Source organism: Micrasema longulum, unplaced genomic scaffold, assembly GCF_059751315.1.
Source record: "Micrasema longulum isolate JH-2025_06_02 unplaced genomic scaffold, ASM5975131v1 h1tg000251l, whole genome shotgun sequence".
NCBI lineage: Eukaryota > Metazoa > Arthropoda > Insecta > Trichoptera > Brachycentridae > Micrasema > Micrasema longulum.
Genome location: NW_028277456.1, coordinates 224826 through 246419, shown reverse-complemented (window position 1 = coordinate 246419; position 21594 = coordinate 224826). Strand labels below are relative to the sequence as shown.

General features: G+C 41.6%; 1 long non-coding RNA gene across 1 annotated transcript; it reads left to right on the top strand.

Moving 5' to 3' along the window:
* Nucleotides 1-5345: 5345 nt before the first annotated feature.
* Nucleotides 5346-21165, top strand: LOC148283243 (uncharacterized). The gene is made up of 3 exons (XR_015821887.1): nucleotides 5346-6001; nucleotides 9451-11411; nucleotides 19058-21165. It is a non-coding gene; the product is annotated as an uncharacterized LOC148283243 (long non-coding RNA).
* Nucleotides 21166-21594: the final 429 nt, after the last annotated feature.

The window sequence follows — 21594 nt, the reverse complement described above, 5'->3', positions numbered from 1 at the left end:
TTTTAAATTTGTACTCTGAATTCCCGCAAAAACTGTGATTCCATTGGCCCCGTCCCTAATACGTCTCGATTCATGTTTATTTGTTCCTGCCATTGAAATTTGAGTAGAACAATTTCATGAATCTTAACGTCACAACAACCAAAGCCAAACACGTCGCGTTTTTCTACGAACGTATTTTTATTGAATTGAATTATATGAAAACATTTCTCCATAGTGTCCATATTGATTTTGAAAATACAATGAATTATTCTAAATCCATTTCATATATTTTTACCGGTATTCGTAGTATGTGATATTTCCCTATTGTCGGCGTTTTTTATATATGTATATATATTTCTTTTAGGCAATGTTTTGCTTGTAAACGCCGCCTTGAAATGGGAGCCACGGTCTTGCCGAGCTATCACAAACTGTTCAAAAACAGTGATGAGCGACAGGGGAAGGGGGTTGCTGCTATTATGACATAAAAATCACAAATTTTTCCAAATGTGACAAAATCGGTAGAATTAGGTACCATCGAATTCGGTAGATTGGTGATTGCTCCCAAAATCTACCGAAAAATCGGTAAAGTTGGCAACATTGACATGAACATTTATTCCAGTACTTAATTTTACTTAAAGGTTGGCAATGTTGGCATTAATGATTTTAATGGATACTTTTATTTTATAAAGGGGAAGTCCATATCTCTGGCATCTTGTCTTTCGATATCATGAATAAATTGTAACTTAATACTTTATTCGATACAGAGCGCAACAGTGAGCAATGTGCCTGTACTATATAATTGCCGGCTGCCAAGTGTAAAAAAAGTTATACAGATCGTATACTACTCAAAATATGACATTACTACTAAACGACAATATATTTTTTTAATTTTTTTTTTTATGGTGTTATATAGACAAATGTGATCGGCTTAAAATACAATCGGTTATGAAAATATTAGACATTTATAAAATAATCGATTGAGAGTGAAAAATATTCCACTATATAATTGGTGTATAGTGCCGGTGATCTTTTTACTTTTTACACTTTAAATTTTAATTCAATTAATCTATACCTATATTTAATTACTGTTTATGTTTTGAGTCTAGAAAGTACTAATTTCCTAATTGAAAGAGTAAAAGTTGAGTATTATTGTCGTGTCGAGTGTTGAACTTGTTTGTGGCAGCCTTTCGAGTCTACTTCAACAGGTTGGTTAAAAATAATTTAAAAAAATATGTAGGTATGTTATTATACTCAGCATACATTCCATGTCCACTCTTCTAATTAAGTAGCTTTAACACGAGGACGAATCTTGGATGAGTGTTTTTGACTCGATGGCTACCTTTAGGTAAAAATTCTGAAATAGGAAATCGAGTAGGGATAAGTTGGCGTCCCGTCCCAGCATCCGACCTATTGTCCACGTGTGAAGAGCAATTTATTTATTTATTTATTAATCTACACGCCCTACGGGCTTTTACATATTTTAGAAATTACATTCAAGTGCAGCAGTGAAACATGAGAATGTAAATTTAGTTAAAATTAAAGATAACATAAGAAAAGCTCAAAGATACAATAATAAGTAAAAATCAGGAAATGTACCAACATAGGTATATGGTACATTGAAAAATATTCAATAAATTTACATATGAAAATATACACGCATACATATAAATACATATAAGTTTATACTTTATTATAGAGATACATGAGAAAAAAAAAAAGTAAATAAAGAACAATATTATGAAATTTTATACAAATTAATTTATAACCTTTTGAATACTTAACCTATATTTATATAAAGACAGACAAAATATATCAACTTCACCATACTCGTTACCTAGCCGGTGTAGCCTAGGTATTGGTGAATTGTAATAATAATTGTGACTGCCAGGAGATTAAAAAAATAATGTTAGCTGCCGAGTATTTCGAACAGGTACTTTTAAGCTGATAACACTAGTTAATTCCGGGACGTCCAATACGCCATTTGCTATTTTATATAAGTTTTAAAAAATCATTTATAATTCTTCTTTTACAAAGAGTTGACATATTCAGTGTAGATAATAAATTATCATAATCAATATTTTCAGTGGGTATATTAAGTTTGTAATTGATGAATCTAAGGAATTTACGTTGTACTCTTTCTAACTTTAAAATATGAACATTGTAATGAGGTGACCAAATTGTTGAATTGAATTGTAAATTACTTCTAACCAAGGCAGTAAATAGCACTTTGAGGGTAGTGATGGAATTAAAATCCTTTACAGTTCGCTGCAAATATCCAAAACATTTCATTGCCTTATTAGTGATGGTATCAATGTGAGGAATAAATGACAATTTTTCGTCAAAAACTATCCTCAAATCCTTTATTTGTGTAACTCTTCCCAGATTGATATTATTAATGTTGTAATCGAATATTATGGGTTTTTTACTTCTTGTAAATGATATTACACAACACTTGTCAACATTTAAGTAAAGTTCATTTTTCTTCACCAGTTGTACAGCCTTACCAAATTAGACTGAAGAACTCCACAATCGGTATCAGAGGTAACAGTTTTTGAAATTTGAAGATCGTCGGCAAAGAGAAGAATGTCTACTTTCCCAAATATCGACACAATGTCATTAACAAACAAAGAAAACAGTACTGGTCCCAAGTGGGAGCCTTGGGGTACCCCACTAGATGCCTCAAACTGATACGAGTTATAACCGAATACTTTTACTAAGATTTTCCTTGATGACAGGTAGCTTTTAAACCATTCCAAGATATTACCTGTAATTCCCAATGAACTAAGTTTGGGTATTAAAATTGTATGAGAAACCTTGTCAAACGCTTTACTAAAGTCAGTATAAATTGTATCAGTTTGATGACGTCTCTCCATTGATGTGATCAACTGATTCTGATGCAACATGAGGTTTGTAAGAGTTGATCTACCAGTTATGAAACCATGTTGTAACGGAGTGATAACTTTACTAATTTCATTGGTGAACTTAGTTAGCAAAACAGATTCCAGTAACTTTGGAATGGCTGACTGAATACAAATGGGTCGGTAATTGGAGACGTCAGTTTTATCTTCTTTTTTATAAATGGGGGTTAAGTATGAGATCTTCCATTTCTTAGGAAAGTTTCCAGTTTTCAAGGACAGGTTAAAATTTTTTGTAATTTGGAGGACATAAGAGTTAATGTTCTGAAACATTGTCCCAGAGATAGACAGGTAGGTAGGCTATTTCCACAGGACAATGGATTACCCCTGTCTTTGTCCTTTTATGAGACGTATGTGTCGAGCAAGTCGCTATTGTCCTACGGACCCCACTACCCCGCCCGTGCGCATTCACACGAGGACAATGCGGCCGCGCGCAGTGGTAATCTATTGTCCTGCAGAGATATCCAATTAATCTATATGTAGAACAATGTCTTAGTCAATTGTCCTGTCCTTGCTGTTCACATGTGGACAATTGGTTGGATGCTGGGACAGGAGGATATTGTATTGTCCTCATGTAAACACCAGTTTACCTTTGAGTATGTTTATGGTGTCTACGACTGTTTGTCACCTATGTCTTTTTGTTGGCTGCTTCATATTTTTTATACAGTTCTTAATTCGTCAGAATCGTAGAACAATGACAGATATCCAGTTAGAAAAAAATAGTTAAAAAAATCCGAAAAATGCGACATTGACTTTTAAAAATTTGATCTTGAAAAAGATTTTAAAAGTCTCTTTTTCCAGGTTTGAAAAAAGAAATATACATATATGGTATATAACAAACCCAAGTATCAAATGATATACTTCTGTACTTTTTAGGTTGAAATGGAAAGTATAAAAAAATTATATATTAAACCGCTCTCATGTAAAGCTGAACAAAATCACATGCGTCGTTGTTCTACGATCATGACGAATTTACTACAAGATTTGAACATTTAGAAATTGGGTTGTTGTCCCGTGGCTAGTTTTGCGGACTCTAGGGCCAGAGGCCCTAGGTTCAAACCCCACTCTACCCCAACTTGATTTCCATTTTCTAATCACGAGTTATTTAGAACTCGTTGAAAATGTCCTCCAAAAATTATTATATTTGGGTAAAGTATAAGAACGCTAATATTTCTTTTTTTATTAAAAAAAAAACATGACTAAACTTATACCAAGAAGTAACTGATTTCACCCTCTAGGAATTTTATTAATATTAATAGATATTTCTAAAATAGGTCATAAACCCTACCTAGACTTCTCTTCTCAAGGTAACTACCGACTCCATCTCTGTTGAAATATCTGCACCATTTATATTTGAATATAATATAATTCTAACTACCATGTTCGGGTGGATAAAGGAATACAGTTCTGTGTGTGAGCTGCCAATTTTCATTAACATTTACTAGTTTCGAGAGCCGGTGCCCAATATACTTAGCGAGCTTTGTGAATATGGATATGTACCGATTCACCCGGGAACGGCAAGAAGCCTGCTAAGAAAAGCCCAATTTACGTTCACCTCCTGCTAGATGAATTGACGGATCTTTGTGGATGAAAGACAGACTTGTCTCTTGGTCTAGAAATAAGCTCAACGTTGCGAACTTCCATCAAGCTGAAATCGGTAAATTCAGAAAAATAGTGACCACCATCGAATTCGGTAGAGTTGGCAAGGCTGAATAAACTAATGAAAAAAACACATAAAAAAACTAAATAATACACATTGGTTGATTGGAAGAAATTATTATGAAGTAATAAACCCTCTCCGTGTGCATTGTACAAAATTTTTGAATAAATAAGTAAATAAAATAGTTTCATATTTTATGTTTTTCTGCCATCTAAGGCAAATGTGCCTATGATGCCTCCTCTTTCACAGTAATAGCTGCTCGATAGTAGAATAATCTGCCCACTAAGTCAGAGACTTTATTTACATTTAAATTATGATTGAAATGTCACTATCTAAATATTTGAGTTTCTCCTTTTTCCCTCCCCTCCCTCCCCACTCTTCATAATATAGTGTAGATTTTTAGTTTATTTTCGTTTAAAATTTTTGATAAAAATTATAAGATTCTGTATTAATTAATACCTAAATTAACAGTTTGGGTAGGTAGGAAGAAATTCCCTTAAGGTAATATGCCTATATATATATTAGATATTTTAACAGAGTTGGAGAGTGGAATATAAAAGGCTGGGTAAAGTTATCATTGAGGTGTAACTTTTCTAATGTCACAGTGTAAATTGATTACCTAAATCAGCTAATGACAGGTGACAAGTCCTGTAAATGCCTAGACTTCTACATTTCCTTATCGACAGGGTTTTCTAATCTCTGTTGACATACTATAACAATATTAATTTTCTGAAAACATATTTAAAAAATAATGTTTGTCAAAAAAAAATTACAACTGTATGCACATATTAATTTTTCAGTGTATAACATGGCGAATCAAGAAAATAATGACAAAAGTAAGGAAGAAAATAGTGCTTTTCTGGGTACTTCCTTTGATGAGAATTCTAAGGAAATGGATCCAAACAACTTTATTAGCTCTAATCAAAATGAGCCTGAATTGTCAAGCGAAATATCAAATTATGCCGAAAATGACGAAAGTGAACCTTGTACATCTGCCAGCTGCTCAAATAAAAAAAAAAGCAACTTATACGATCAATTAAAAGCTCTCGATGATCTAAATTTAATTGAGAATAAATATCCATTCACTTGTGAAATATGTATGACGGAATGTCCACCAAACTTGGGAATCATTTTAATGGAATGTATTCACGCTTTTTGTAAAGAATGCATAAAAAGTGTTGTGAAAATTTCTAATGACACAGAAATAACATGCCCATATAGAGACGACACATACAGTTGTGATAAAATTATACAACATTGTGAAATTAAGGAATTAGTAGGTCCTGAAATATACTCAAAATTTCTTGAAAGGTCACTTTCCATCGCAAGCTTTTTACCGAATATTATGCAATGCCTGACCCCAGATTGTACAGGCATGTATGATATTAAAGACATTGATTCTTTTATCTGTGAAATTTGTAAATTCAACAACTGTGTCTTATGTAAGGTGAGTATTTCATTTATCTATTGCTCGAGTGTAGAAGTAAAATCCAAGTTAAAAAGGGATGAATAGGCTATCTAACCATTAAATTAAAGTCAATTTAAGTTATTTACTAGTTAAGCGCAAATCTATTAAATTGAATGTTACAAAATGGTATACGACACTATATTTAATGCTAATTTGATAAAGAAATGCCTATTAAAAGAGGCAAATAAAAAACATTGACATTGTGAGGCTTGCCATTTTATTTGGTTTCTTCAACTCTGTAAAAACCCTCCCCAAAACTGGACAATACTGCTTGTACGGAGATGTTATACACCCCCAGCAACATAAATAGCCGAACCCGTAAAAAATAGAACTTAGGTATTTATTTATTTTTTCCGTTCCATTCTAACACATTTTCCAATGTTATGCTTATACGCATACCTATATGTATACTTTACATCAATGAAACAGTAATTTTGACATAAAAAAAAGTTATGAGAGTTTTTCTATTCGAGACAAAAAATAAATTAAAAAAAACTTCTTTAATTGTTATGCTTTAAACTGAAACGTTGAATTTTAAAAACATTTATTTAGTAAATAAAATACCCTAAAGCGTATTAAAAAAATATGTATTATTTAATTAGAACAACATTAATATTTTGTATGACCGCCTTTGGCCTTTATCACACTATTTTCCGTTTTGGCATGGATTTGTACAGCTTATTCGAAAATTCTGCGGAAATTTCTTCATACCACACTTGTTCTATTGTAACTCCTGCACCGTTTTCGGAGATTTCTTCCTAATTTTTTTCCCATTACGGCCCATAGATTTTCTATTATGTTAAAATCTGGGCTATTTCCTGGCCACGAAAGGGAATTAATTTCCAATGATTCTTTGAGCTGCGATACCTGATGAAGAAAAACACTAAAACTAGTCTCAAAAATGTTAAATGCAATAAGGTAAACCATCATGCGTATGCATTGAAAAAAATTGCACACTCACAGAACGAGCTTGATGGCAAGGCGCAGAATCATCCTGAAATACAGGGTCATAAATTTCTTCAGTTATGTTCTCAATTGCTGGCCCAACACCCTCTAAATTTATTTCATTATATTTTTCAGCATTCACTGACCCTTCTATCATTATTAAATTACCAGCACCCAATTTTGCGATGCATCCCCACACCATGATATAAGGCGAATGTTTAACTGTGGGTGCGAGACATTCGTTGCTATATTGTTCTCTAGCTCGGCGGCGAACTGTCTGCAAACCGTCTGGACCAATCAAATAAAATTTCAGTTCAGTTTTTTTTTACAGATCTTCTGGCCAGTAATCCAAATTCTAGTAGTCTATTTGAGACTGTGCGTACACTAACACCGGTGGTTTCCTGTAGTCGTGCTCTTTGTCCTGAAGCTGATGCGAACCGATTTCTTAATGATAATTTTTTTAGAACACGATCATCACGTTTTGAAGCGTAGCGTTTTAATCCTGTGCCCACTTTTCGGTTTAGTGTCCCACTTTCTTTGAATTTTTTTCAGAAATCTCCTCACAGTTAATTCATTGCACTGTATTTGCCTTGCTTTATCACAATTAGAAAAGTATGTTTTAGATAACGCAACAATAACTGTTTTTCTTTTTCTAATGAAAGTTTAAGTCTCGTAGATATTTTGCTTCAATAAAATAGGGACACTCTGAAAAAAAGACTAATCACTGCCAAATGGGGTGTATATAACTGAAGAAATTTAGGACTTTCCAGGTTCATAAGTAGCTATTAATTGTTCCTAGAAGTGATAACCCATGACTCAAACCTAGGTTCAATTACTTTGAACACCTAACAGGAATTTTTGTATTTAATTAGTCATTCGGCTAATTATGTTGCCGGGGGTGTATATTTATTGTTTTTTTTTATTCTAAGAAAAATTTAAATTTAGTTTTAAATAGTGGTGCTTCATTTATAAAAATAAATTCATTAGCAATGTACTGCATATTTTGTAAATGATTTATTTGTTATATTCATGAGAGCTGCAGAAGTGTATTCTTAACCTAGCTGGTCTGAACCGGGGGATGCGAATTCCCCAAAAGTCAGCTATATATATAGCTAACTTCGTGGTCAATAGTCATAGAATGGTTTTTCTCCGTATAGGCGTCTCTATTAGGTTGTTACTCTAAGGTATTTATATATTATATTTTTTTGTTTTTAATTTTTGAATTATCAAAGTGAATAAAATAAAATAAAGTAGATAAATAAGTAGCATACTCCTCGAAATGTATACATACATTTTCCATTGTGAAGTGGATTATGCTAGTTTATACATTTTTATGAGTTTGCCTTCAGAACAATTCTTTCTCGAACTTAGTGATGCTTTTTGTTCCACTCTAATTATTAGCACAGTAGCAAAATAATGTGAGTGATATAGAATTCATTTACGCAGCTTGAACATGGTGTTATTTACAGTGTTTAAAAAAAAAACACTCGTATTTATTTCTTACGAAAATAGCAATGTTTTATTTCACAGCTTGCAACCAGCAAGATGTTATTTTTTTCTCACTAAACAAACAAAGGGAAGTTAAAGAATAAATATATGTAAAAAAGGAAATTGTGACTTTTCCTATTGCTGTATATGTTTCTGGCCAGAAAAGAGATGATAGTGCTATGATCTGCATTTAAAATAGAATCTAGATGACTGAGGATTAGAAAACCTACAAAGTATTCTTATTTTCAAATATTTTCAAAATGACTTTTTATCAAAGTAACTGGTAATAAGATTAATCCTGTAAAACAACCCCGGCACTTAATGTTCCAGAAAGTTTTATTCATGTATTCTGTGTGCAGGGGGATGAAGAATGTGTATGAAATAAAACTAGAACCCTTGTCGAATGTCGTCGAGTCGATTGTTACTCTATAGTTACACCTATACCTTATAATGGAAATCGAGGGGAGGTAAGTCCGCCTTGTAGTGTAGTGGTTATCGCGTTTGCCTACCGTGCTTGAGGTTCTGTCTGGGTTCCCGATAGGGTGGATGGAAAATATTGAACTGGCACTTAAAGTGTAAGACTGGTCATCTTACCTTCGAATTAACAAAAAATATACAGATACGCTGCAACTAGACATCCAATGCAGTGTCTTATGCACAACTGGGTGCAGATAGTGAAATATTAATTATGACGAGTGTATTTAAGAAATAATAAATAAACAGTACATCCCATGTTTAACACAAAAAATATTTTACCATAATTTATTTACTTACCTTTATTTGAGAAATGTTGACTGCCACATACTGTAAGCGTGATTATTTATATTTTAATTAACTCGGCGACAAAACCTGCCCTGGATGGACGCGACGGAAACAGCTTAGCGAGATTTAAGCGAATTCCGTAATATTTGTTCTGTATGAATATGAATAGGTACATTGGGGTTGTTTGATTCCCCTTAGTGAAGAAATGGTTAAAAGGGTTCCTTTTTTTACAGGGTCAACATAACAGTTCTGTTCTAACGTGTCAAGAATTCATGAGAACTGAAAAAGACGCAACTAAGCATACGAAAAACTTTGTAAATAATATGATAAGTATTAAGAATGAAGCCATGGAATGTCCTTGTTGTGGGATTGTAATTCAAAAAATTCATGGATGTGATAATTTGATATGCAGCAAATGCAAGACTGAGATATGCTGGGCCACTCGCGGGCCAAGGTGGGGGAAAAAGGGGCACGGTGACAATACTGGAGGCTGTCACTGTGGAATAGTGAAATGTCATCCTAATTGTAGAAACTGTCATTAAACTTTCATTTTTGCTATCGATCTGAACTACCCCATCGACCTATTAACACACATATGAGCACCCTGAGCCCTCAAAAATTATGCCCAAAATGGCCGCAGAAATTTTTAATTTTTAAAATTTTATTTATATGTTTTCTCATATATACATTTTTTTACATTGCCCAGCTAACAAGGGTACATACACCGTTCCAAGCTAAGCAATTACATTTTAATACATAATCAGATGTGGTCTGGGTTGTGGTCCCATGGCTGGTGTCGCGGACTCTCGGATCAGAGGTCCTCTAACACAACCTTGGTTCCCATTTTCTAATAGTGAGTCATTTACAACTCGTTGAAAATGGCCCCAAAATTGAAATATTTGGGTAAATCATTGAAAAAAAAACAATAATAATTTACAAGTTAATAGAAAGAACAGACAAATAAAATATAAACTTGTTCGTATACGCATATTGATACATATATATATACACATTTGCATAAATACATACACATGTATACATATATACCTACACATGTATACATATATACCTATCAGTGGCGTGTCGTCCATACATGCGATAAATGCAGCGTTTAATACTGGAAAACTACGTAGGTAGTAAGTACATAACTTGTAAATGAAATCACAAAAGAATATGTTTCTCAAAATCATCAAATTCTTTTTGAGATACTTTTCCATTTGTAAGGACTTTTCTGTGGTATTTAGCATTTTTTATGTTTATAATTAAATCTGTAAATTAAAGGTTCAAAACATAATTATGTAACCAAATGAGTATTTCAATCTGTAAAAAAACAATAATTACCTAATTAAAATGTTTATATTTTCTTTAATGTAAAACAGCGTTGTTGGGACTTTTGATGTTTTCTCACTAAAACAATATTGACTTCCGGTTTTTATAATACCTAACCCGAACAACCTTGTTTAAAGTGATTTTTGAGTTCAGTGGTTTTTTTTTCACGTATAAAATAGCTAATCGCGATAACTTTTACATTTTTTACTCCAAAATGGCTATCTGAATTATTATTTTTGTTTTTTTTTTATTTTTAGTTATTAATTTGTCTATTCAACTCATAATCCCTAATATGGCCGCCCAGGGAAGCAGTACATGTGAACTTAACCGCGTTGCTAATCGGGAAAATAATTGAAATTGCCCAATCGAACCTTTACTAAAGAGAAGTTTTAGTGGTCTTTCATTTAATGAAAAGGAATTTATTATTATTATTAAAAGCATATTTAGTTTTATGGAAAATTTTGAATCGGCGTGCGTGGAAAGTGTGCCAGGAAATAGTGGTGTGGCGTTCTATCCTCTCTGCCTACCCCTTTGGAGAAATGATGTGATGGTTATTTAGTTAGTTATTAGTATAAGACTTTGAAATAATCTGAGAAATTTCCGATTCTGTTATATTATTATCACTTTGTCTAGACGAGCAACTTCTAAAAGGTGTTTCACGGAATCCTGAGGTTCTGCCGAAAGGTCACAGGAATTCCGTGAATTAGGGGGCGCGGGAAAATCAACTTAGAAAACAGAAAAACTGTAAATATTTAGTTTTTAATTCAAAATACGTTTCACGGGTTTTATTTTTGTCAATTTACATTTTTACTATCGAGAACTTTTTTTTACTATTCCACAAAAAAAGTGATGAATAATAATTAAGGTTCTGTTCCGGACGCGTAAAATCGAATAAATTAAAATAATACATTAATTAGAAAGGATCCCCGGTAAATGTATAGAACTGATGGCTGGGCTCTCAATAAAGATAAAATGGTCACTTTCGAGCCTGGCCTCAGTATTACCGGGGAAAAATAGCTAGGTTAAAATGAATAAAATGTACAAAAATATATTATGTAAATGTCATGTTGCGCGCGTCGCGGCTGCCGACGAAATGGCCCGTACGGGCATTGAGCGCCCGTATTTACGCCACCTGCGGCCGGCGGCATGTAGCGAGTGGCGGGGAAAGATTACCCCCACCACTCCGAGGCAGCCGGCGCGGGTGGGATGGCCGACTCACGGAGCCCGACGCGCACCGCTTTATAAGGCGGTCAATTGGAGATATTAAATCAGTTGAGTTCCTAACTCTGAACAGTTCACACGTGTTTTATTCCGTTCTCCGTCCTGTTCGCCTTCCTGCACTTCGCTCTTCGCTCCGCTCTGCCTGCTGACTGCCTTCGCCTCTCTGCACCACTTGGACCGGGTGGAAAGTCCTTTTCAGGGCTATTGAGGTTGACTTGCGGTCGGCGCAGCTGTGCTCCTACCTTCCGACTTTGTCTTTGGCTCTGTCTGGGAGGGCGGCTTCCCACTTACGCCGGGAAGCTTGACTGCGGCAGACGCGGGTGACGAACCGGCGAAACTTTCATCGTGGTAACGCGTACGTTACATTTGGTCCTTCGGAGCTAAGGATCGTCGCCAGTGGTCTCCAGTCTACAACACACCTACAGCATGCCGGTCAACAGATCGCCTGTGTCGACGCGTTCGGGAACGCGTCGAGACGCCGGCACGGAGCACGAAGAGGAGCTTCAGGAGCCCCAACCGGGGTCTGTACGAGCACATCAGGAGGAGCCCCAGCCAGGGCCTTCACACGACTGCCAGGAGGAGCCTCATCAAGGACTTCTGGAGGAACAAAAGGACTCGGACGAGGGATCCGCACCCTCGGAGCGGTCCATCTCATCGGCGACATTTCGCCGACAGATGGAGGAACGCGAGGCGCATCACGAGAGGCAGGTGAGCAGCCTCAACGAGATCATCGCCGCGCTGAAGGCCGCCAACGCGAGAGAGGACGCCAGACGAGACATGGCAAACCCCCTCACGCCCACCATCGAGAGGGACCTCACATCGCACGGGACGTCGGAACCGGCTCACAAGCCGCTGCCGCTGACGTCAGACGCGTCTAGGACCGACGCAGCCCTCAGTACGAGGGAGGCTGCCGCCGCACGCCACGCCGCACGCTACGCCGCTGATCCGGAGGATACCGGAGCGGCGTACATCCAGCAGCCGAGCCACTACGACAGCAGCCGGGCGAGAGACGGGGCCGCTTGGAAGCGCCCTGTCACCGACGCGGAAGCAGCCTTCAGCACAAGGGAGGCCGCCGCCGCACGCCACACCACACGCTACGCCGCTGATCCGGAGGACACCGGAGCGGCGTACATCCATCCACCGAGCCACTACGACAGCGGCCGGGTGAGAGACGGGGCCGCATGGAAGCGCCCTGTCGCCGACACGGAAGCAGCCTTCAGAGCAAGGGAGGCCGCCACCGCACGCTACGCCGCTGATCCGGAGGACACCGGAGCGGCGTACACACTTCCGCCGAGCCACTACGACAGCGGCCGGGTGAGAGACGGGGTGCCACGGAGGCACCCGGTCGCAGAGGCGGACTCCAGGACGAAGGAGGCCGCCAACACACGCTACGCCGCTGATCCGGAGGACACCGGAGCGGCGTACACATTTCCGCCGAGCCACTACGACAGCGGCCGGGTGAGAGACGGGGTGCCACGGAGGCACCCGGTCGCAGAGACGGACTCCAGGATGAAGGAGCCCGCCAACACACGCTACGCCGCTGAGCCGGCCTACGCCGGAGCGACAAACGCACATTTACAAGGCCGCTACAATGAGCGGCATCGGGACAATGAGGCGCCACCCGCACACAGCCGAAGGGAGGACGCCGACGTACGCTACGCCGCCGGGCCAGGCGAGCCCGTAGCGGCACGTACTATACCACTGGGGGGCTACGAGTTTCGTGACCCGGTGAGCGCGTGGGTACAAGAGGGGCTACCCACGGAATACATGCCGCCGGGTGCCACCGGCGAGCCTGTGACGAAATACAGACAGCCGCCGGAGTGGCACACGTTCATGGCGAGGCAAACCGGCGCTAGGGATCTACCGCAATTCTCCGGCGACCCGCTAGAATGGCGAATATTTAAGGCGCAATTTGATCAATCGACACAGATGTGCTCCCTTACAAACGCGGAGAACATTCTCCGTCTGCAACGAGCCCTCACAGGACGGGCCAAGGCCACAGTGTCGTCTTTGCTGGTAGATCCCCGAAATGTGCCGGACATTGTGAAGATGTTAGAGGCCGCCTTTGGACACCCGGAGATCGTCGTGGACAGAGTACTGGAGCGGATAAGAAAACTCCCTAAACTGGCCGACAACGCATCCCTGGAGGCCCTGACGGACTACGCGGTCGCGATAAGAAACGTCGTATCGACCGTAGAGGGCCTCGATGGAAGCCACCTCTCCTCCCCGAAGCTTCTGTCCGAGATGACTCAGAAGCTGCCACGAGTCGAGAGGATGATGTGGATTATGTCACGAGCGGATACCGTGAGAAAAGCTACCCCCAGGGATCTGGCACTGTGGCTAGCGAGACTGACCGGTGCAATACCGAATGCGGGTTGCATCGGGATCAGCACGGAACCCGCCCGAGTGGAGAAAAGGCGTACCCAAGAAAGGCACGTGTTTCTCACTCAGGACAAAAAATGCCTGTTCTGCGACATGAGTGGACACGCATTCGGACAATGCCGGAAGTTTCTCCGGAAAACGGTAGAGGAGAGGTGGACAATTGTGCGTGCCAAGTTCGTGTGCTACGGATGCCTAGAACCGGGACACAAAACGACCACCTGTGAAGCGGCGAAGTGCGACGAGTGCCACGGGCGGCATCATCGGTCACTACACCGCGAGAGAGTGGACAGTACGCCGAACGAGCAAGTCTTATTGACAAGGCGAACGGAAGTCCCAGTGACCTTCAAGGTAGTGCCAGTAACCTTGAAGGGCCCGCGTGGGTCAATGGAGATCCACGCACTACTAGACGAGGGTTCATCGGTAACTCTCCTCGAGGAGGATGTCGCCCGTGCAGTGGGCGCCACCGGGGCCTGCGAGGAGTTGAGACTCATCGGTGCCAGTGGGAACACGGACACGCTACAATCACAGCGTGTATCCGTAATCCTCGTTAAAGGAAACAAAGAATTTGGTGTCCAGGCACAGACGGTGCGGGTCATGGATCTGCCGCACCGCAACCGAAAGAGCACCAAGACACACGGGCCAGGCATCAAGCCGAAGATGTTAATCGGTCTTGATTACGCCACCCTAATGGTATCTACAGGCCCGCCAGTCCTACAAGAGGACGGGCGGCTAACCATCGAGACGGCCCTAGGAGCCGTCACCTACGGCGGGGCTGTACACCCCGCCTTTGAATTACCCCCAGACGGCCAGGGTGAAAGGGACTTAGCGGAACTGGTAAAGAAGAGCTTCGCCGCTGACTCGCTAGGTGTAACCACCCTGGAACGTTGCCGCGCCGCAGATGTGCGAGCGGCGGAGCTCATGAACAGCTCAACCACACAACTACCATCCGGACGATGGGAGACCGGTTTACTGTGGGCGAAAGACGGAGATTCTTTGCCCTGCAACCGGCAAGCAGCCATGAAGCGGCTGCACTCCCTGGAAAATAAACTACGGAAGGATCCGATACTGGCGATCGCATATCGCGCCAAGATGGCGGACTACATTGAAAAGGGATACGCCGTCAAACTAAGCCGCGAGGAGGTAGACGCCCACCATTCGCGCAAATGGTACCTGCCCCACTTCGCGGTGACAAACCCCAACAAGCCTGGCAAGATAAGGGTCGTGTTCGACGCCGCCGCCCAGTTCCAGAGGACGGCGTTGAACGACCATCTACTGACGGGACCTGACCTGCTTTCATCCCTCCTCGGAAACGTGATCCGCTTCAGAGAGGGACGAGTAGCCATCGCGGCCGACATACGGGAGATGTTCCTGCGGATAAGAATCCGGGAAGCCGACCAGCAATCGCAGCGGTTCCTATGGCGGACGCAGGACGGGCAGGAGCCCGACACGTTTGTCTTCGCGTCCATGATGTTTGGAGCGAAGTGCTCACCCAGCAGCGCGCAATTCGTGCGAAACACAGTCGCACGAGCACACGCGAAAGAATTTCCCGCCGCAGCAGAGGCGATCGAGCACAATATGTACATGGATGACTACCTAGACGCCACAGACAGCGAAGAAACAGCTGCAAGCCTGGTACGCGATGTTACCCTCGTACTCGGCAATGGCGGGTTCCGGCTCACCGGGTGGGCTTCAAACAAACCAGATGTCCTGGAAGAAGTAAAGGCCGACGACCGGGCCAATACAGCAGTCACCATAGGGGAAGAAGTAATGACGGAGCGGGTCCTCGGGATCGTATGGGATCCCAAGAGCGACCTATTTATATTTCGGCACGGAGCCGAAAGTGCAGCCATCCCGGAGCGACCCACCAAGCGCGGCATGTTGAGCGCCGCCATGAGTATCTTCGACCCAGTAGGCTTCATTGCGTGCCTCACGATACGGGCGAAGATATTGCTGCAAGCCATCTGGAGGACAAACACAGGTTGGGACCAACCGCTGCAACCGGACCACGCCGAAAAGTGGTTGGAATGGCGCGACCTGCTGGCAGCGAACGGCTGTACAATACCGAGATGCTCGCTGCAAGGGCAGAAAGAACCCGTGACACTGCACGTGTTCTGCGACGCGTCAGAGCAGGCATGCTGCACAGTGGCATACTTTGTGGGGGCCGATACCACAAGTTTCCCAATGGCGAAGTGCAAGGTGGCCCCCCTAAAGCCTCTGTCAGTGCCTAGACTAGAACTCCAGGCAGCGCTACTAGCGGCAAGGATGGCCGCCACCATAAAAAAAGAGAGTCGAGCTCTCATCACCCAAACCGTGTTCTGGACGGACTCGAGCACGGTCCTGTGTTGGCTGCGAACCGACCCACTGCGGTACAGCACGTTCGTCGCAAACAGGCTGGGCGAGATTGACGAGCTCACAGACGTACGGGACTGGAAATGGGTCCCCACCAAGGACAACCCAGCCGACATAGGGACCCGCGACAAGGGCCCACCCGACCTTGCGAGGTCGGGACTATGGTTCGGAGGCCCCGGCTTCCTGAGAAAAGGGGAAGCCGACTGGCCGAAAGAGAAGAAGTTACTACAACAACCGGACGAGAAGACGCTGGAGCGGAAACAACCCCGCCACTTCGTGGGCCACATCAGACGGACGGAGGCCCTACCCCAGGTGCAGCGCTTCTCGTCGTGGACCCGACTCGTCAGGGCGACGGCATGGGTGCTGCGATTCATCGCACGATGCCGCCGCCACGAGTCCCTGCCGTCCCCAGGGGGGACCTTTGAACTTCACGCCTCAGAAACACGGGCCGCAGAAATCATGCTGCTGAAGCGGTCCCAGGAGACGGCTTTCGGAGAAGAGCTGGAGCTCCTGAGACGAAAGGCGCCTATCCCGCCGCACAGCCGCCTCCATGCAGCGGCACCCTTCTTAGACGAAGAGGGAGTCATCCGGATGGGAACGCGCATCCAAGCGGCACAGAGCTTCGCAGAGGACTGCAGCGCGCCGCCTATCATGGACGGGACCTGCCCATACACCCGGCTGCTGATCACGCACAGCCACCGGAAGGGTGGCCACCCGGGAGTCGAGAGGACGATCGCCGACCTGAGAGCCAGCTACCTCATCCTGCGACTCCGCGGGGCTGTGAGGAAGATAACACGATGGTGCCCGCTGTGTAAAATGCTGCGCAGCCGGCCCCAACCCCCGCTGATGGGGCAACTGCCTGAGGCCCGACTGGCCTTCAGGACGCCGCCGTTCACGCACTGCGGGCTTGACTTCTTCGGACCGATGATGATCACCAACGGCCGAAGAAAAGAAAAGCGCTATGGGGCACTGTTCACCTGCCTCACCACACGCGCGATCCACCTGGAGCTAGCGTCGTCCCTCGAAAGCGACTCCGCCATAATGGCCATAAGAAGGATGGCCGCCCGCAGAGGCTGCCCACACACGTTATACTCGGACAACGCTACCAACTTCAGGGGAGCGGACAAAGAGCTGAAACAGGCCGTAGACGAGCTCCTGGCGGACCCCAGAATGCTCGCCGAACTTACAGTTCGCAAAATTGAGTGGAAATTCATTCCGCCCTCATCACCTCATATGGGGGGAGCGTGGGAAAGACTCGTGAGATCTGTAAAACGAGCCCTCCACGCAACCCTCAACGAGCAGGCTCCAAGAGAGGAGACCCTCAAAACCATATTGGCTGAAGCAGAGTACACCGTGAACAATCACCCGCTCACGCATGTGTCAACCAAGCCCAACGACGAAGCACCGCTGACCCCGAACCACTTCTTGCTCGGGTCAGCCAACACACAGCCAACTCTGGCATATTATAACAAAAGGGAAGAAGGGGCCTGCCTTCATAAGCAATGGAGGATCGCCCAGAAAATGGCCGACATGTTTTGGCGCCGATGGCTGAGGGAGTATCTTCCCACCTTGGCGCACAGGAAGAAATGGCGCGAGCCCGCGCCTCCAATACAGGTCGGGGACCTCGCGCTCATCATGGACCCAAATCTGCCGCGGAATTCTTGGCCTCGCGGCAGAGTCACCCGTGCAGAACCAGCAGCTGACGGACAAGTACGAGTCGTCGAGGTGCGGACCACCAACGGCACCTACACCAGACCAGCGGTGAAGATCGCCGTACTAATGAAGGAAGAGGAACAACGCGCCCAGCAGGAAAATAGTACAGACTAGCTGCACGGGGGGAGTGTTCCGGACGCGTAAAATCGAATAAATTAAAATAATACATTAATTAGAAAGGATCCCCGGTAAATGTATAGAACTGATGGCTGGGCTCTCAATAAAGATAAAATGGTCACTTTCGAGCCTGGCCTCAGTATTACCGGGGAAAAATAGCTAGGTTAAAATGAATAAAATGTACAAAAATATATTATGTAAATGTCATGTTGCGCGCGTCGCGGCTGCCGACGAAATGGCCCGTACGGGCATTGAGCGCCCGTATTTACGCCACCTGCGGCCGGCGGCATGTAGCGAGTGGCGGGGAAAGATTACCCCCACCACTCCGAGGCAGCCGGCGCGGGTGGGATGGCCGACTCACGGAGCCCGACGCGCACCGCTTTATAAGGCGGTCAATTGGAGATATTAAATCAGTTGAGTTCCTAACTCTGAACAGTTCACACGTGTTTTATTCCGTTCTCCGTCCTGTTCGCCTTCCTGCACTTCGCTCTTCGCTCCGCTCTGCCTGCTGACTGCCTTCGCCTCTCTGCACCACTTGGACCGGGTGGAAAGTCCTTTTCAGGGCTATTGAGGTTGACTTGCGGTCGGCGCAGCTGTGCTCCTACCTTCCGACTTTGTCTTTGGCTCTGTCTGGGAGGGCGGCTTCCCACTTACGCCGGGAAGCTTGACTGCGGCAGACGCGGGTGACGAACCGGCGAAACTTTCATCGTGGTAACGCGTACGTTACAGGTTCCATAAACAAAAAACGGAAACTGCTGTTCTAAAGCATCAATATTATGTTTATCAAATAATCGAGTTGTTGTCTTGTGGCTAGTGTCGCAGACTCACGGATCAAAGGTCCGTGGTTCGGATCCCACTATACCACAACACGATTCCCATTTTTCTAATAGTGAGTTATTTACAACTCATTGAAAATGAAATATTTGAATAAGTCATAAGAACTCAAATATTTCTATATTAAAAAAAATTATTAAAAAAAAAAAACAAATAAAATAATACAGATTTAAAAAATATAAAAATGGTGTATTTTTCTTTCCCATGATCGCATGCCTTGTTTCAAAAGTCACTGCACGCCACTGATACCTACATATGTATACATATACATACATACATATACACACAAACATACCCTTCCAATGCGCGTACACATACATAAAAGCTAGACAATTTATTTAATATATGCGAAACTGTATGATTGCCATTTGTTATTAAAAAAATATATTTTTTATTTTCATCATACAGTAAGAATCTCTAGTTCTTATCTAAGAATATTTAGTTCGTCATTTAACAATTCCAATACATCTTGGTATAAAATAAATAATATATTAATTATATTATTATTTAAAACGCCATATTAATTTTTGCAACAATTTTCATACTGTCCCAACATTCTGTCCTGCGCGGTCCAGGCTATTCACGGAGCCGGGGCAAGACAATATTGTCTTGTCTTTTGTATTGTCTACATGTAAAAAATACTTTAGTATAAGACTTTTATTTCCTTTCACAGGTAAAAAATATTTTTAAAGCATTGAGTACATACTATTTTTATACAAGTTTTTCCACTAATATGAGATTTTTTTACTAAACTTATTGAATATATTGAAATATTCTTTATAGTCTAAATATCTGATAATCTATCAGTTGGGCGAGAGGCGAGAAGTATTTATAGATATCAGTATTATTAATTGACAACAAACGTCAATGTTCTTTATTTTATTACGATTTTACTTACATTAATTTTAAGTTTTATATTTCTCAGTTATAAGCTATCTATATAGCAAGTTTATGGACCCAATCTCAATCTGCTATGTTTACTGTCTAACCCTTAGAATAAGTAAAGTATAGTTAGTGTTTTATTGTATTTTACATACCTACTTTGTTATACTGATGACTTATTGTAAATATAAAATTCTTGCATTGTTTTATATTTTTATAAAAATGCACTTACCTAACACAGACAAGCATTCACTATTTGCGATATTTGTCGATTAACTCGATCCCTCCATCGAGAAAATATGTAAAAAGGAGTTAGAAGTCTAAGAAAAAAAAACATGTGACAAGAATTTTTTTCATGTACATACCTTTTTGCCTTTATTATACATACTGAAAAAAGTGTTTAAACCCAAGGGTAGATTACCGTTCTCAAAGTTTTTATACAAATTTCTAAGTTAAATTATTTTTGTGATTTGATAATTTCAAGGTTCAGTGACATTAATTTGCTAATGTGACTCAATTTAATAAAACTATAGGTAAATTGAAATTAATGCTTTTTGTTAGAAAACTGCTTAAGACTTTTTGCACATGCTAAGGATTTATTCAAATGTTTTAGAGAATACATGGGTTTTAAGTTTTTTCAGGAACATCACTTCAGTCACACAGCTTCGCACCTGGAGAGCATTCTATGCCATAAGACCATAGAATGCTCTCCATACAGGTATAACAACTTTTCCTACCGCCGTAGATACAGTTGATCGAAGCGTAAGACATCTGTCAGCTTGTTCATCTAGGATGCATAGTCCTTTTAGATATTCTGTAGCCGAGTTGTGCAGTGACTAATGCATAAGCCAACAGAGTTTGTATTCCACCCTCTGCAGAAAATGTAACCAGTGTATTTCCCCAAGCAGTGGAGTCATATGACTGAACTTAGAGATTCCAAAAGTAAGTCGCTGTGGCATTTAATACAGACTGAAGGCGAATAATGTAAGATGAGGACCACTGAAAAATACTTCTTATGATCAGATAAATGTTTAAATTAATAATCCCATGTTATCATTTAATATTATGTAAGATTATTTTTATATTTGTACTAGATATCTTAAGATTTATAAATAAATATATCGAACAATCGTTGCATTATTTAAATGATTTGATAGCCTATTATTTGATTACAAAATTTATTTTATCTCTGGTTTAACCGTTACGCTGCTGAGGTCATTATGTGAATCTATGTTAAAATTGCGATGCATTTTTTATACGCGTTAATAAAAAAAACGAAAGAAATCTAAAATGCCATAACTTTATGAAAATTTTCGGATTTTAATAATTCTTTTTGTGTATTGTAGAGAAAGAATCAAAATTTTAATAAAAGTAAAAGAAATAAAAGTTGAATTTTTTTTATTTACAATAAATATAAAATACAATGAACAAAACTATTTTTTAACATCTGTTTATGGGCGCAAATTCCATTTAGTCCCTTTTTACAGCGACTACAAAAAATTTATCAAAGAGACTATCGATAACCGTTTACGTGGCACATGCGACTTCGC